Genomic DNA, 14,254 nt, shown 5'->3' with positions numbered 1-14,254 from the left:
AGTAACGCGCGACATCGGTGTAATATAGTCTAACATAGAGCCGACTATCAGGAGAGTTTGGCCATTCTTTGGTATGTTTTCTGATTTAGCGTTTCTCTTTTTCGTGTGCGTGCGCGCTTTCTTGGCCTTTCTTTTACCAGTGCGAATGCAATTGAAACGTAATAAAATTACATTACAATTACTACGAAAAAGTAATGACATTACAAAGTCATTACTTTACCATTATTGGCATACATGTTCCTGAGTTTGTGGAAGGCACAAGGGACACACAAGTTGACGAGACTTGCCTTCCCCGAAATTCGAGGAAAAAAAATGTGTGCTTACAATGTATCAACAGTTAGCTTGTACTCTTCTATTTGTCTCTTCTACATGTCATGCTAGTGTGCCACGTATGACGTATCGTTCCACAATCTAGAGACGAAGGAGACACAATGTATCACGACAACAGGAAGATTGTCAGGAGGATGGGGCCCGCAAACAATGATTCTCCAGGGCTACAAACCGTTGACCTAACAACGTTTGTTTGTGAGTGCCCCTAAGGCAACTGGCTCGTAGAAGGGCCTTTTCCGACAACGCGTCTGCGCATGCCCAGCCGCTGTGTCCGCCATCTTTGAGCGGAAAGCATCGCTATGGACCCACCTGCTGGCGTTCATTGTGGGGAGATAATCGGTTTCAAGGTTACGCGGGCGTTTCAGGTCTGGTAATGAGTACAATGCGCTTTCACCTCTTTCCGCATTCTTCTTCCAATCTTCTCTTTCTTATGCTTTCCAACACAACGTGCCAGTCCGAAAAGTGTCACCATTATTGAGGGGAAAGACACGACGTTCGACATTCCGTCGCCAGGGGCGACGCGAATATGGAAATGGTCCATTGACGTTCCACGTGCCGATTGAGTGCGTCACCGTTCATAGTGCCGTTGGAATTCTTTTCATTTACCAGTCCCCCAACTCTCTTTCTGCCAAGTGCCAACACAGAACACACACTCGATTATTTTGTAAAAAGTAATGAGTAATGTCATTAAAATTACAGCCCAAATGTAATTAAATTACATTACAAGTTACCTAATGTCAAAAGTAATGCGTTACATTACAAATTACCAGAAAAAGTAATTAATTACTGTAATTTTATTACAGTAGTGCTATTACTACCCAGGTATGATCAAGTGTGCGTGTCCTGTATTCATACGCGCATCGTCGTCATCACTTTTAAGGGTTACATCCCATTTCGCCTATTCCCATTTTGCCTAACCCGGATTATCGGATTAAAGAGGCGGGAGGGGTAACAGCCGTTAGGCGAAATGGGACTGCCGCGCAATCTCATTAGGCAAAACGGGACTGTCGGCAAGTGGGCGTTACTTACACGCTCCGACCCGATGACGACGTGTGCAAGAAATGAATGTGCTCGTCGGACAACTACCTTACGTCGTCCGAAACAAAGACCCTTTACATTTGCAAATATAAGGTGTAAATATAATGTACAAATATAACAAAAACATTTTACAAACATTTTACATAGTGACTCCTGATGGACAGCATGACGAATAGAACAAGGCTTCGAGCCATGTTCAGTGTCACCTGAGCGATGTTAAATATGGAAACTGGTGTCACTATAGTCGTGTTTAATCTAACTCTTTTTTTTTCTTTCGTGTTAGCATCGCGAAGCTATATGAGCGACGGCGAGGTGGCTATGAGCGAGATGTGGCTATGTGGAGATGAGAGGTGGCTATGAGCGACGTACAGATGAGAACAGATCGAGAGGACAGCAGGAAGGAGTGGGGGGATATGGGGTTAATATGCGTCTTGGGCAGACTTCAGGGGGGAACTGTGCCGGTATTCGTCTCGAAAGTCTTCGGAAAACCCAGGGAAAACCTCAGACAGCACAACCGGTGGTAGGATTCGAACCCACCGCCTCCCAGTTAGCACGACACCACCGAGCGAGACGCCTTAACCCACGTTCAACCTAACTAGCGTATTTTCCGGTGTATAACGCGCGCGTTATTCGGTAAAAAGGTGCTCTGAAGAGGGCCTGCGCATTATCTAACGGTGGGAGTTATACACGGAAATATTTTCCGGCAGGAATTCCTTTTCTGGTCGGTGTCGTACAAATTCTAGTCTCCTCCAGGGTGTGCTGTGAATTTCTCTCAAATCACTTAGGGTCAGTTGAAAAAGCCGGCGTAGGGCGTTGGAATTAATAAAAAGTTGTGATGCTACTTAAGAATGTCATTGAGCAGTCAATAATTCAGAATGGCGAACGGGACGTGATGTTGTACCTCGATGCCGTGGGACATCTAATGCATATTGAGTAGAGCTGCAAATTTGGAAGAATTTTGAAGTGCAGAAAACAAAGCTGCCCTTTTAATTAATTAATTAATGTTTTCACTCTTGCACAGTCTATATTTGTGAACCAACAGATGAGGGAAGAAACCCTAGTGTAATATGAATTATAAATACAGACCTCATGCTTCAGTGAAACCAATAAGGTTGCATGTAAAGTTATATGAAGATCCGAAATTGACTTTTGGCAGCATGCCAGAGGACCGCCTTCTTTCTTACGTAACACGGATTAGTAGGCGAAGTGGGACTGTCTGCAGCATACATTAGGCCAAATGGGACCCCTGCAGTTCGAGGTCGGTGAACCTGCTAAGGGATTGCGAGATAATCTGCTAAGAAGCATTAGGCAAAATGGGAATAGGCGAAATGGGAAGACACGCTTTTAAGCTGGATATTTCGAAATCCTAAGTTGTTATGTAATTGATAGCAATACAAACATGAGTAAGAAACATCATAATAGCATGTTTCGTCGAAAAGAACATCGTGTCGCCCATACGGCTATCACTACTATGATACGGAGCATTACCTTCCTAAGCCTAACCATGATTTATTTTAACAGCGTTTATTTTGAGGACGTGTATTTTTAAACGGTTTATTTCAGAAAATGGATTTCGAAGGGTGTAATTTTAAGCGTGGATTTTTTAATGTTTTCTTTTAAAAGATTTATTTCGGCGTACAGCCCCGGAAAAGACTGTTGCTCATTGCGTGGGCGGAAATTAGCAGCGGTCGCTTGATCGATTTTTCTTATTGGTTCACGTGGAGAGTTCATGAAAATAAATAAATAAAATAATAAAGATAAAAATAAAAATGAATCGATCAATAAAAGAAAGAGAAACAACAAATAAAGCTGCAGTTCTAAGTGCCGTTATCCTAAGAAACATTTATCTGTGTGTAATCCGCTTGCTGGCTGTTTCAACATTACGAACATTACAGGGCAGTCCTGTTGAACGTTACTGGAATGTTTGTGAAGTCGGCCTTCCACTAACCGTAAATACGAGAGATTCTCGTTAGCCGTATGAGGCAGTTGACTGAGTAAGCACAAACCCGAAACGGCTGTGATGTTCGTGAATGACAAAGGTCTGCAGATAACCAGTGGTCTCCCCTCTTTAGCTGAAAAAAAAAAGAAGCAAGAAACAAACAAACAAACAAAAAAGGAGAGGACTCTGATTGCCTCATGCTCCATATGCTTGGGGAGCCGGAAAAAAAGTCCCCGGAAAAAACGTCCCCGGAAAGAATGTCCCCGGGAAAAATGTCCCCTGTGGAGAGGCTACCGGGAGCTCTCGAAAGAAACAAAATAAGGGCGTTGAGGTCAGGATCGCATGGTATTTAGACGGCAGTTTGTTGCACGGCACTTTATTCACTCTATTCCACCCACAGTTGTAGGTATGTAGTTGAATTTTAAATACCTTATGATCAAAAAGTCGGTTTTGCGCTATAATCTTACCTGAGGGGCTGGGAATGTTGACATTTTTTTCGCGAACATTTTTCTTGGGGACTTTTCCGGGGACATTCTTTCCTACACCCATATGCTTGAGTCAAAAGTTACAGAAAAAGAGGTGCTAAGGACACGCTGCGACCTTCGAACTCCCTTCGAAAAAACATCTTTCGAACAAACGGCGTCGATCAACCGGCTGTTGATCGAACGGCTTTCGACCAAGCGTCTTCGATCCTTCTCCAAACAGCTTAGGATTTCGGAATATCCAGCTATAATGTGATGAGGACGATGCGATGGAGTGTGGACGGTGAACTGTCAAAAACAAGCCTAAACTAACCTACCCTGGAAACTACCTAACCTAGGACCCGGCTCTAACCGGACTGGGGACGCTACGGCCAACGAGACGTTACATCCAACGCGCCGTTACATCCATCAGTGGACGTAACGGCGCATTGGATGCAACGGCTCGTTGGCTATAACGGCACGGTATGGATGTACCGACACGTTGGATGTAACCGCACGGTGGACTTGGTGATCTTTTGGATGTAAATGCTCGATGGATAAGCGGCATCAGGATATGTCGGTCGTGAACTAATATGGCATCGATGTAGTTCTGGAATCAGCCACTCCATAACACACATTTCGCGGCGTATCCTCGCAGTGTTTTTGTTTGTTTGTTTTCATGATGTGATGTGATGTGATAAAAAAAATGGGGATGTGAGTTTCGACGACGTCGAACTGGCTACCCCAGTACTCTTACACAAACACATGATGAGATGATGAAAAACAGAGATGATGATTTTCGTGAGAGTCCGTCAAATTATGATGTTTTATGATTTGATATGTTCACAAGTTACGGACAGAGTTGCTGTTGTGAGAGAATAAATTAGGTCAGGTTCTAAATTACGAGGTTGGTCCACAAGTTGAAATCCCCAAATCTCAAAATATTCACGAAATAATATAGAGGTAAAAAAGGTAAAAGCGCATTAGGTAAAAAAAGCTGCTGGTCGTGTGTGTCATATTCTGCTTGCCGTACGTAGTTGGCCTCGCTGAGGGCGGGCCGTTCGTCACGACCAACGCAACAGCGCGCGTCCTAGGCCGACTTCCAAGGAAACCGTACCGGCATGTGATCGTCGGGGGAAACCCAGGCAAAACCTCCTGGCAGCACGGCCGGACTGGACATAAGTAAGAAAGCACCAACACGGCCTGCAAAAGGTCTGCAAAAGGTCTGCAAATAACCAGTGGGGTCTTTAGCTGAAAAAAAAAAAAGAAGCAAAAAACAAACAAACAAAAGAGGAGAGAACACTGATTGCCTGCTCCGTATGTTCGAGTCAAAAGTTACAGAAAAAGAGGTGCTAAGGACACGCTGCGAGCTTCCAACTCCCTTCGAAGAAACATCTTTCGAAGAAACGGCGTCGATCAACCGGCTTGCGATCAAACGGCTTTCGACCAAACGGCGTTCGATCAAATGCTGTTATGCTGTTTATGATGTTTCTTACTCATGTTTGTACTGTTATCAATTACTTTTCTTCAAATAACAGCTTAGGATTTCGGAATATAATTTCGGTTATAATGTGATGAGGACGATGCGATGGACTGTCAAAAACAAGCCTAAACTAACCTAACCTCTAAAAACTAACCTAGGACCCTGTTCTAAACTAGGTTCCTACCGGGGACGATTTCTCCGTATCCCGGAAATTACAGGAGCGCCGTTGTGAACAGCTGAGGAAACGCATCATAGCCGATCAAGCGCTATCACATTATTTGTTTAAATTGGGAGACGGGATTTTTTAAATTACCGCCGGTGAACGAACAATATTGGATGAAAATGAGCAATATAATCTACATATAGCCGTCAGCCAAGGAATATTGGCCGCAAACTGGCAATATTGTTTACATATAGCCGTCGGTCAAACAATATTCCATGAAAGTTGGAAATATGGTCTACCTATTGCCAGCGACCGAACAATATTGGATGAAAACGGGGAATATGGTCTACATATAGCCACCGACCAACGAATATTTGCTGAAAACTGGTAATATGGTCTACATATTGCCGTCGACCAAATACGTAATACTCGATGCAACTGGGCAATATTACCTACATACTCGTATAGCCGTAAAACAAATAATATTGGATCAAAGTGCGCAATATGGTCTACATATAGCCGTCAACCAAGGAATATTGGCTGAAAATTGCTAATATTGTTTACATATATCCGTCGACAAAATAATATTGGATGCAACTGGGCAATATGGTCTACATATAGCCGTAGAAGTAATAATATTGAATGAAAGTTCCCACCGGGGACGATTTCTTCGGGGATGATTTCTCCGTATCCCGGAAATTACAGGAGCGCCGTTGTGAACAGCTGAGGAAACGGATCATAGCCGCTATCACATTACTTGTTTAAATTACTGTTCCTCTCTCGCAAAGTTTGCTGAGTACGCGGTAAGATTAGAAAGCGATTCTCCGTCAACAAATAAATCTTGACTATGCCACGATGGGATTCATCACTGGTGATTTTCCAAGGTTCTGCTGCCTTCTACGTATGTTGGAAAAATGGTAGCCGCGTTCTTTTATAAAGGGGAGTGCTACAGACTACTGAGCGCAATGACCTTCTGTATTCGTACCAATGAAATGAAACGCATATGCCCACTATCCTGAGGCTCTGACTTCACGCTCGCTGAACGTGGGTATCGTCGGACTTAGTTCCCAACTCAACCGGACCGGAATACTAGTATTTTCATATATAGTTCTTTTTTGTTGTTGTTGGTGGTCAGACAATGATGTTGTAGTTGTTCTCTAATACTTTCTATGCTGATGTACCGTACTTTCAGCAGAAGCGGAGTTGTAGGGGCAGTGAAACAACTGAATAAGTGGCCGTAGAGCTTTTATAACCCACAAACATCGGCACAGAAAAAGATGTAAGGACAACTGTATAACCTGTGTCTGATCGACAGTAGAGAAATACTAGCATCCAGCGAACGATATCGCTAGCGAACTAATGCAGCGAACTATATATCCATGTTATGTTGTTCGTTGAATGGAATGTAGATTTAATTATTCATTAACACGTGAAAAAAAGAAAAAAAGAACCCTATGTCTCCCAATTTCAACAAATCCGCAAAGCGAACGATAACACTCGGTCGGCTCTGATGTGCTTCATTGGCTATCTAGATTTCAGTTCTTACTTGCATCTATATTTCAGGGGCTTTGAGTGCACCATTATCCGCACTTTACCCACCACACACTTTCTTTTCGTAGTAAACAAGTTGTAGATTATTGTTTTTCATCTTCGCTGGCTAATCTATTTGCGAGCACCAAATGATATGCATTCCAGTTATTTGATTTCTAATACAATTGCCATAAAACTTTTTCATAATCAAAACCATCCCATTCAGTGGTCATTCACTGGAGTGCTCACCCCGTGTCTCTTTGGCCTTTCCATTCTCAGCCTTCTTATTGTCGGCCTTCTGACAGTTCGACGTTATGATTTTCGGCCTTTTGATAGGCTCAATACTTACACTCAGTCAGCCTAAATAAATGCATTGCATTTAGCAACAGCTATTTAAAAAAAAAGAAATGGAAAAAGGAGAAGAAGGAAGCTCCTAAAACTCTTTGAATTCCGTCTTTATGTACGCGAGGAGGTCTCGGAGCACAAATTACGTCTCATAATGAACTGATTATTACCCGGTACTATATTGTTAGACACTCCTTGGTTTTCGCAGGGTACTTCACATTACACCAGACCTTTCGTTCAGCTGGTTCAGCGTAGAGTCACTAGTTCAGTTGAGAATCCCCAGTGACCCGGAGTTCCTTATCTTCCTCAGAAGGCTTCCCTTTGTTTGCGGTGCAAAGAACGACGGGTACAGGTTTTGGGTCATCCAACGCGCAACCAGCAAGAAGTGTCGAAAGATGGAAAATCCAGGGAACCGGTATGGAAAAATTGGCCGTATCTCAAAATAACGTAATCGAAGTCCCCGTTGAAAAATAAACAACATGAACATGAAAATGCAAACACCGAACTTTTACTAACCTAATAATTAATTAACTACCTAAAGTGCTGTTCCGTCGCGTCCGCCCCGCTAAGCCTATGAGCCAAAAATGTGGATCTCGTTCGCTAAAATGACTTGGACAGATAGCGAAATTTGATGCATGATGTAAAACCCCGAGACTAGGGAACACGAAGGGACAGACACAAACACGAAGTCTCAAAAACAGCTGTTTGTGTCTGTCCCTTCGTGTTCCCTAGTCTCGGGGTTTGACATCATGCATCATCTTCAGCAGCTCGCTTGCTTCCTAGCCATTTTTTCATCGGAATTTGTTGACTTTGTGTGGTAAATAGTGATGTCGGACTTTTAAACACGGCATATCATCGTTCGAAGCACTCGAGCATTGTCGTTGGTTTTCCTTTTTTTCGCGAACGTGAATTTGGGTTCCGGAAACGACGGTTGCCCATTGCGTGGGCGGAAATAATTGTGCAGCAGTCGCTTGATCGATTTTTCTTATTGGTTCACGTGAAGCGTTGACGACAAAAAAAAAAAAATAATAATAAGATAAAAATAAAAATAAATCGATCAATAAAAGAAAAAGAGAAGAACAAAGAGAGTTGCAGTTCTAAATGCAGTTATCCTGAGGAACATTTATCTTTGTGTAATTTGCTTGATCGTTGTTTCAACATTACGAACATTACAGGGCAGTCCTGTTGAACGTTACTGGAATGTTTGTAAAGTCGGCCTTCCACTAATCGTAAATACGACAGATTCTCGTTAGCCTTATGAGACAGTTGACTGAGTAAGCACAAACCCGAAACGTCAAAATCGGGCAAATTGATGTTTCATGTGAAGCTAATAAACTCATCTCAATTCTCTCTACGCGCACCGAAAAAAGAAGACGGTTGTTGGTCTCTGGTTGTTGGCGACAATGCTGGCTCAGACGATAATCCCTTTACGAGCAGCTAAGTAAGCTTTTGTTCTGGTCTCCAAGGTCATGCCCTAAGTCAGCGGTCCGAAAAAAGAAAAAAAGGACAGAGGAGCCAACAGGACGGTCAGGTGCGCACGCGCACGCTTGCTCGGCGGAAGGATACGATCCGCGCGGTTTTGCTGTCGCGTCACCAGATGGCAACACAGAATGACGCCGTTCACGGGGCTTTGAGTGGGCGATTTTGCTTACTCACGTTTCATGCTTTTCTATAAAAACTATAAGTGGTATACATATAAATTTGATGTCTATCGATTCCTGAAACAATTCCAGAGAAAGTAAATGGAAAGTTTTTTTCGAAGTGGCTATAGAAGTTTAATAAAACCTTTTCAAAGAGGGAGGAGAAAAATTGTGTATTTTTTTCGCATTCGTTACGTCGCCGTAAAATACATACGACGTATATAAGAAATCTGGTAGCGTAATGCTCTTCATCTCGTCTTCCTCTTTATGATGAAAACACCCGCGTCAAAATCTGCGCGGCCGTTACCGAGAGAAAGCATAAAAACTGTTCCATAGGAAATACATTGGGACGGAGAGCTGGTATGCCCTCTTAAGGTGTACTATGGTGTTACAGGTGATTCGCCATGGGCCAACTCCTTCATGATAACTGTAGACCACACAGTTGACCACGTGCCGCATTTTATAACTGCAGTTGGTGTCTGGTTCTCACTGCACTATGTTCTTAACCTGGTATATGCTGAGGAGAGCCAAGCATTTGCTGAATTCCTCCAACGGTATGTCGCAAGTTCTCACAAAGACTGCGTTTGTTTTCTACACTCCCTTTGCTTTTGCTTTGCAGGACATTTCTTGGCATAAATCCCGATAGAGGCTCTAGGGCACAAAAGCGTGCTCCGTCTAGTAGACAAGCTTTCAACCTTCGAATGGAACGTATAGGGTTCCAAGATGTACGTGAACTACTACAGCCGACCTTACGTCAACAAGTCATGGGTTCCTTGTTATGATGTTCATTTGACAAACGAAACAAAACAAAAACGGTGAGCATATTTGCATGGCAATTGCCCTGCTTCCTGTAACAGTTCCTCTCTCTTTGCAGTGTTTTGATGTCAGAGCTTGACTGATGGTTGCACATGGCACCTTCTTACGTTCTTTTGAAAAATAAAACTGTGAGTATAATTACATGTCAATTGCTCTGGTCCTGTAACAGTTCCTCTCTCTTTGCAGTGTTTTGATGTCAGAGCTTGACTGATGGTTGCACATGGCACCTTCTGATGTTCTTCTTTTGAAAAATAAAACTGTGAGTATAATTACATGTCAATTGCTCTGGTCCTGTAACAGTTCCTCTCTCTTTGCAGTGTTTAGATGTCAGAGCTTGACTGATGGTTGCACATGGCACCTTCTTATGTTCTTCTTTTGAAAACTAAAACTATGAGTATAATGACATGTCAATTGCTCTGGTCCTGTAATAGTTCCTCTCTCTTTGCAGTGTTTTGATGTCAGAGCTTGACTGATGGTTGCACATGGCACCTTCTTATGTTCTTCTTTTGAAAAATAAAACTGTGAGTATAATTACATGTCAATTGCTCTGGTCCTGTAACAGTTCCTCTCTCTTTGCAGTGTTTTGATGTCAGAGCTTGACAGATGGTTGCACATGGCACCTTCTTATGTTCTTCTTTTGAAAAATAAAACTGTGAGTATAATTACATGTCAATTGCTCTGGTCCTGTAACAGTTCCTCTCTCTTTGCAGTGTTTAGATGTCAGAGCTTGACTGATGGTTGCACATGGCACCTTCTTATGTTCTTCTTTTGAAAAATAAAACTGTGAGTATAATTACATGTCAATTGCCCTGGTCCTGTAACAGTTCCTCTTTCTTTGCAGTGTTTTGATGTCAGAGCTTGACTGATGGTTGCACATGGCACCTTCTTATGTTCTTCTTTTGAAAAATAAAACTGTGAGTATAATTACATGTCAATTGCTCTGGTCCTGTAACAGTTCCTCTCTCTTTGCAGTGTTTTGATGTCAGAGCTTGACTGATGGTTGCACATGGCACCTTCTTATGTTCTTCTTTTTAAAAATAAAACTGTGAGTATAATTACATGTCAATTGCTCTGGTCCTGTAACAATTCCTCTCTCTTTGCAGTGTTTAGATGTCAGAGCTTGACTGATGGTTGCACATGGCACCTTCTTATGTTCTTCTTTTGAAAAATAAAACTGTGAGTATAATTACATGTCAATTGCCCTGGTCCTGTAACAGTTCCTCTCTCTTTGCAGTGTTTTGATGTCAGAGCTTGACTGATGGTTGAACATGGCACCTTCTTATGTTCTTCTTTTGAAAAATAAAACTGTGAGTATAATTACATGTCAATTGCTCTGGTCCTGTAACAGTTCCTCTCTCTTTGCAGTGTTTAGATGTCAGAGCTTGACTGATGGTTGCACATGGCACCTTCTTATGTTCTTCTTTTGAAAAATAAAACTGTGAGTATAATTACATGTCAATTGCTCTGGTCCTGTAACAGTTCCTCTCTCTTTGCAGTGTTTTGATGTCAGAGCTTGACTGATGGTTGCACATGGCACCTTCTTATGTTCTTCTTTTGAAAAATAAAACTGTGAGTATAATTACATGTCAATTGCTCTGGTCCTGTAACAGTTCCTCTCTCTTTGCAGTGTTTAGATGTCAGAGCTTGACTGATGGTTGCACATGGCACCTTCTTTTGTTCTTCTTTTGAAAAATAAAACTGTGAGTATAATTACATGTCAATTGCTCTGCTCCTGTAACAGTTCCTCTCCCTTTGCAGTGTTTTGATGTCAGAGCTTGACTGATGGTTGCACATGGCACCTTCTTTTGTTCTTCTTTTTAAAAATAAAACTGTGAGTATAATTACATGTCAATTGCTCTGGTCCTGTAACAGTTCCTCTCTCTTTGCAGTGTTTAGATGTCAGAGCTTGACTGATGGTTGCACATGGCACCTTCTTATGTTCTTCTTTTGAAAAATAAAACTGTGAGTATAATTACATGTCAATTGCCCTGGTCCTGTAACAGTTCCTCTCTCTTTGCAGTGTTTTGATGTCAGAGCTTGACTGATGGTTGCACATGGCACCTTCTTATGTTCTTCTTTTGAAAAATAAAACTGTGAGTATAATTACATGTCAATTGCTCTGGTCCTGTAACAGTTCCTCTCTCTTTGCAGTGTTTTGATGTCAGAGCTTGACTGATGGTTGCACATGGCACCTTCTGATGTTCTTCTTTTGAAAAATAAAACTGTGAGTATAATTACATGTCAATTGCTCTGGTCCTGTAACAGTTCCTCTCTCTTTGCAGTGTTTAGATGTCAGAGCTTGACAGTAGTATTGATTAATACGGCTTAATAACGGTGCCCGTATAAGAACCATGCGGCATAAGAACCGTGCGCTATAACGACATCCTTTTTCTAATCCAAGATGGCCGATTCTAAGCCAACACAATCCAGTTCTAAGCCAACACAATCCACTTGTAATCCAAGCACGAGCCAAATCCAAAGCCATCTGATTGGCCGCCATTAGCCCCGCCCACTTCACGTTGATTGGCCACCGCGCCCCCAACTGATCTTTGAATGGCTGACCGTAGATCCGCTCCTTTATGCTAATTAGTTGGCTTGGCTCCGCCCAGTTCACACTGAGCGGCCCGTGCTAAGCCTTGACTGATCATTGATTGGTTGACTGTAGCTCCGCCCCCCTTATGCTAATTACTCGGCTCTGCCCCCACTTCACACGCTGATTGGTGCACGCGTATCGCTGACCACAGCTCCGCCCCTTTATGCTAATTAACCGGCTCCGCTGATTGGTCCATTCTAAGCCTACTGATCACTCTCCCAGCCCCCCCTCTGATTGGCCGCCGCCGCCGCCGCCCGCCGGACGTCCCGCTGCGGCCTCAAACTTACCCGGGCTAGCGGGTGGCCGCCGCCAGATGGTGCGCGGGTCGCTCGCCGGCGGCTTCAGATGGTTCTAACCCAATGTCTCTATCTCATACAACCAAACTTACCTCGTGCCACCAGATGGCGCGACTCAGGTGCATCAACTCCGCGCGGTTCCGCTTCGAGGCGTCACACGAGCGAGAGAACTTCGTCGAGATGTGCTGCCACATATTGCGCTCCCGTATCACCGCAAGCAAGTTGCGGGAAATCATACGCGAAATCTTGGACGAGTACCTGTCGGCTTACAGGGAGCAATCACTGCGCGAGCTTCAGGAACTATGTCAGGAAGAAATAAGAGTCCTGGAGACGATCATCAATCGCTCTAGGAGCTATGGATGGAAATAAAGATGCATCACACCTCGGTACACAGTCTGCTCGAGTTATTCCACGATGCGCATGCAGTTCCAGCACCCTGCTCGAATTCTCATCTCCGGCGCGTCCATGTGTGGGAAGACGGTGCTCACGCAGAATATAATGAGACACCCCGAATTATTTAGCATTCCACCGCAGAAGATACTCTACGTACGAAAGTATGCAGCCGGCTGGGAAAAGGATTTCGACGGTGTGGAGTTTATGGACAGGATACCCGCAGATTGGGATGAGCGATATCCCACTCTCATAGTTATTGACGATCAAATCACGGAAAAGGGGGTTCTATCGGAGGTAGAGTCGCTGTTTGTACGTGGTAGCCACCATAAGAATGCGTCCGTGATCCTGATCACACAAGCCTTGTTCTATCACAATGCCGCTTTTCGAACGATATCGCTGAACGCCAGTTATATCGTATTGTTCCGGAACGCGCGGTCCGTACAACAGATCGAAACCTTCGGACGTCAGGTATTCGGGAAACAGGGGCTCTCCTATTTTCTCGACGCATATAACCAGGCGACGGAGAAGGCGCACGGTTATTTAGTTGTGGATCTGCACGCGCAAACACCTCCCTCTCGTAGCCTGCGAACGGGTATTTTACCGCACGACCGGCAGTTCCTGTTTACGCCCGCGAAATGACGGCCGATCTTAGAAGACATCTCACGCTCCTCAAAGTATTGGCCGCCAGCAAACCGACGCACCGCGCAGAGTTACTTAAAGAGCTCAGCTGCGACGACATTCGAATCCTTTCGGAAATCTGTCTGAATACTCTACGCGGAAATATCCCACTTTCGACGGAACTTCATAAAAACCTGAAGAAACACAAAAAAATCCTCCGCTTCCTCGCCTACAAGTCACTTCATAAGTGCCCCCGGCAGTTGAAGAAATATATTAGGGGACAACGAGGTGGTCTCATTCCCATACTTCCACTGCTCCTCTCAGGGCTATCAAGTCTCGTGGCGGGAGTCGCCGGGCGAGCGATATCCAAAGCCATCGGTCATGGCTCATAGAATAGAAATAGGTGAAGTTCTGAAATCTAACGATTCGGACGATGTAAAAGTGGGCAAAATACTGGAAGCCCTCTATTACTTGCTGAAGCGAGCTCACTATCATCCTCCTCCTCCTTCTCCTCTGGAACCTGTCCATTCGGAGCCCGAACCGGAACCCAATCCATTCGATTTTAATCTTCTACCCTCCGGCGTTGATAAAGCACGCGCGAAATCTGTG

This window comes from Ornithodoros turicata, unplaced genomic scaffold, assembly GCF_037126465.1.
Source record: "Ornithodoros turicata isolate Travis unplaced genomic scaffold, ASM3712646v1 Chromosome135, whole genome shotgun sequence".
Lineage (NCBI taxonomy): Eukaryota > Metazoa > Arthropoda > Arachnida > Ixodida > Argasidae > Ornithodoros > Ornithodoros turicata.
Note: the sequence above shows the minus strand (reverse complement) of the source record.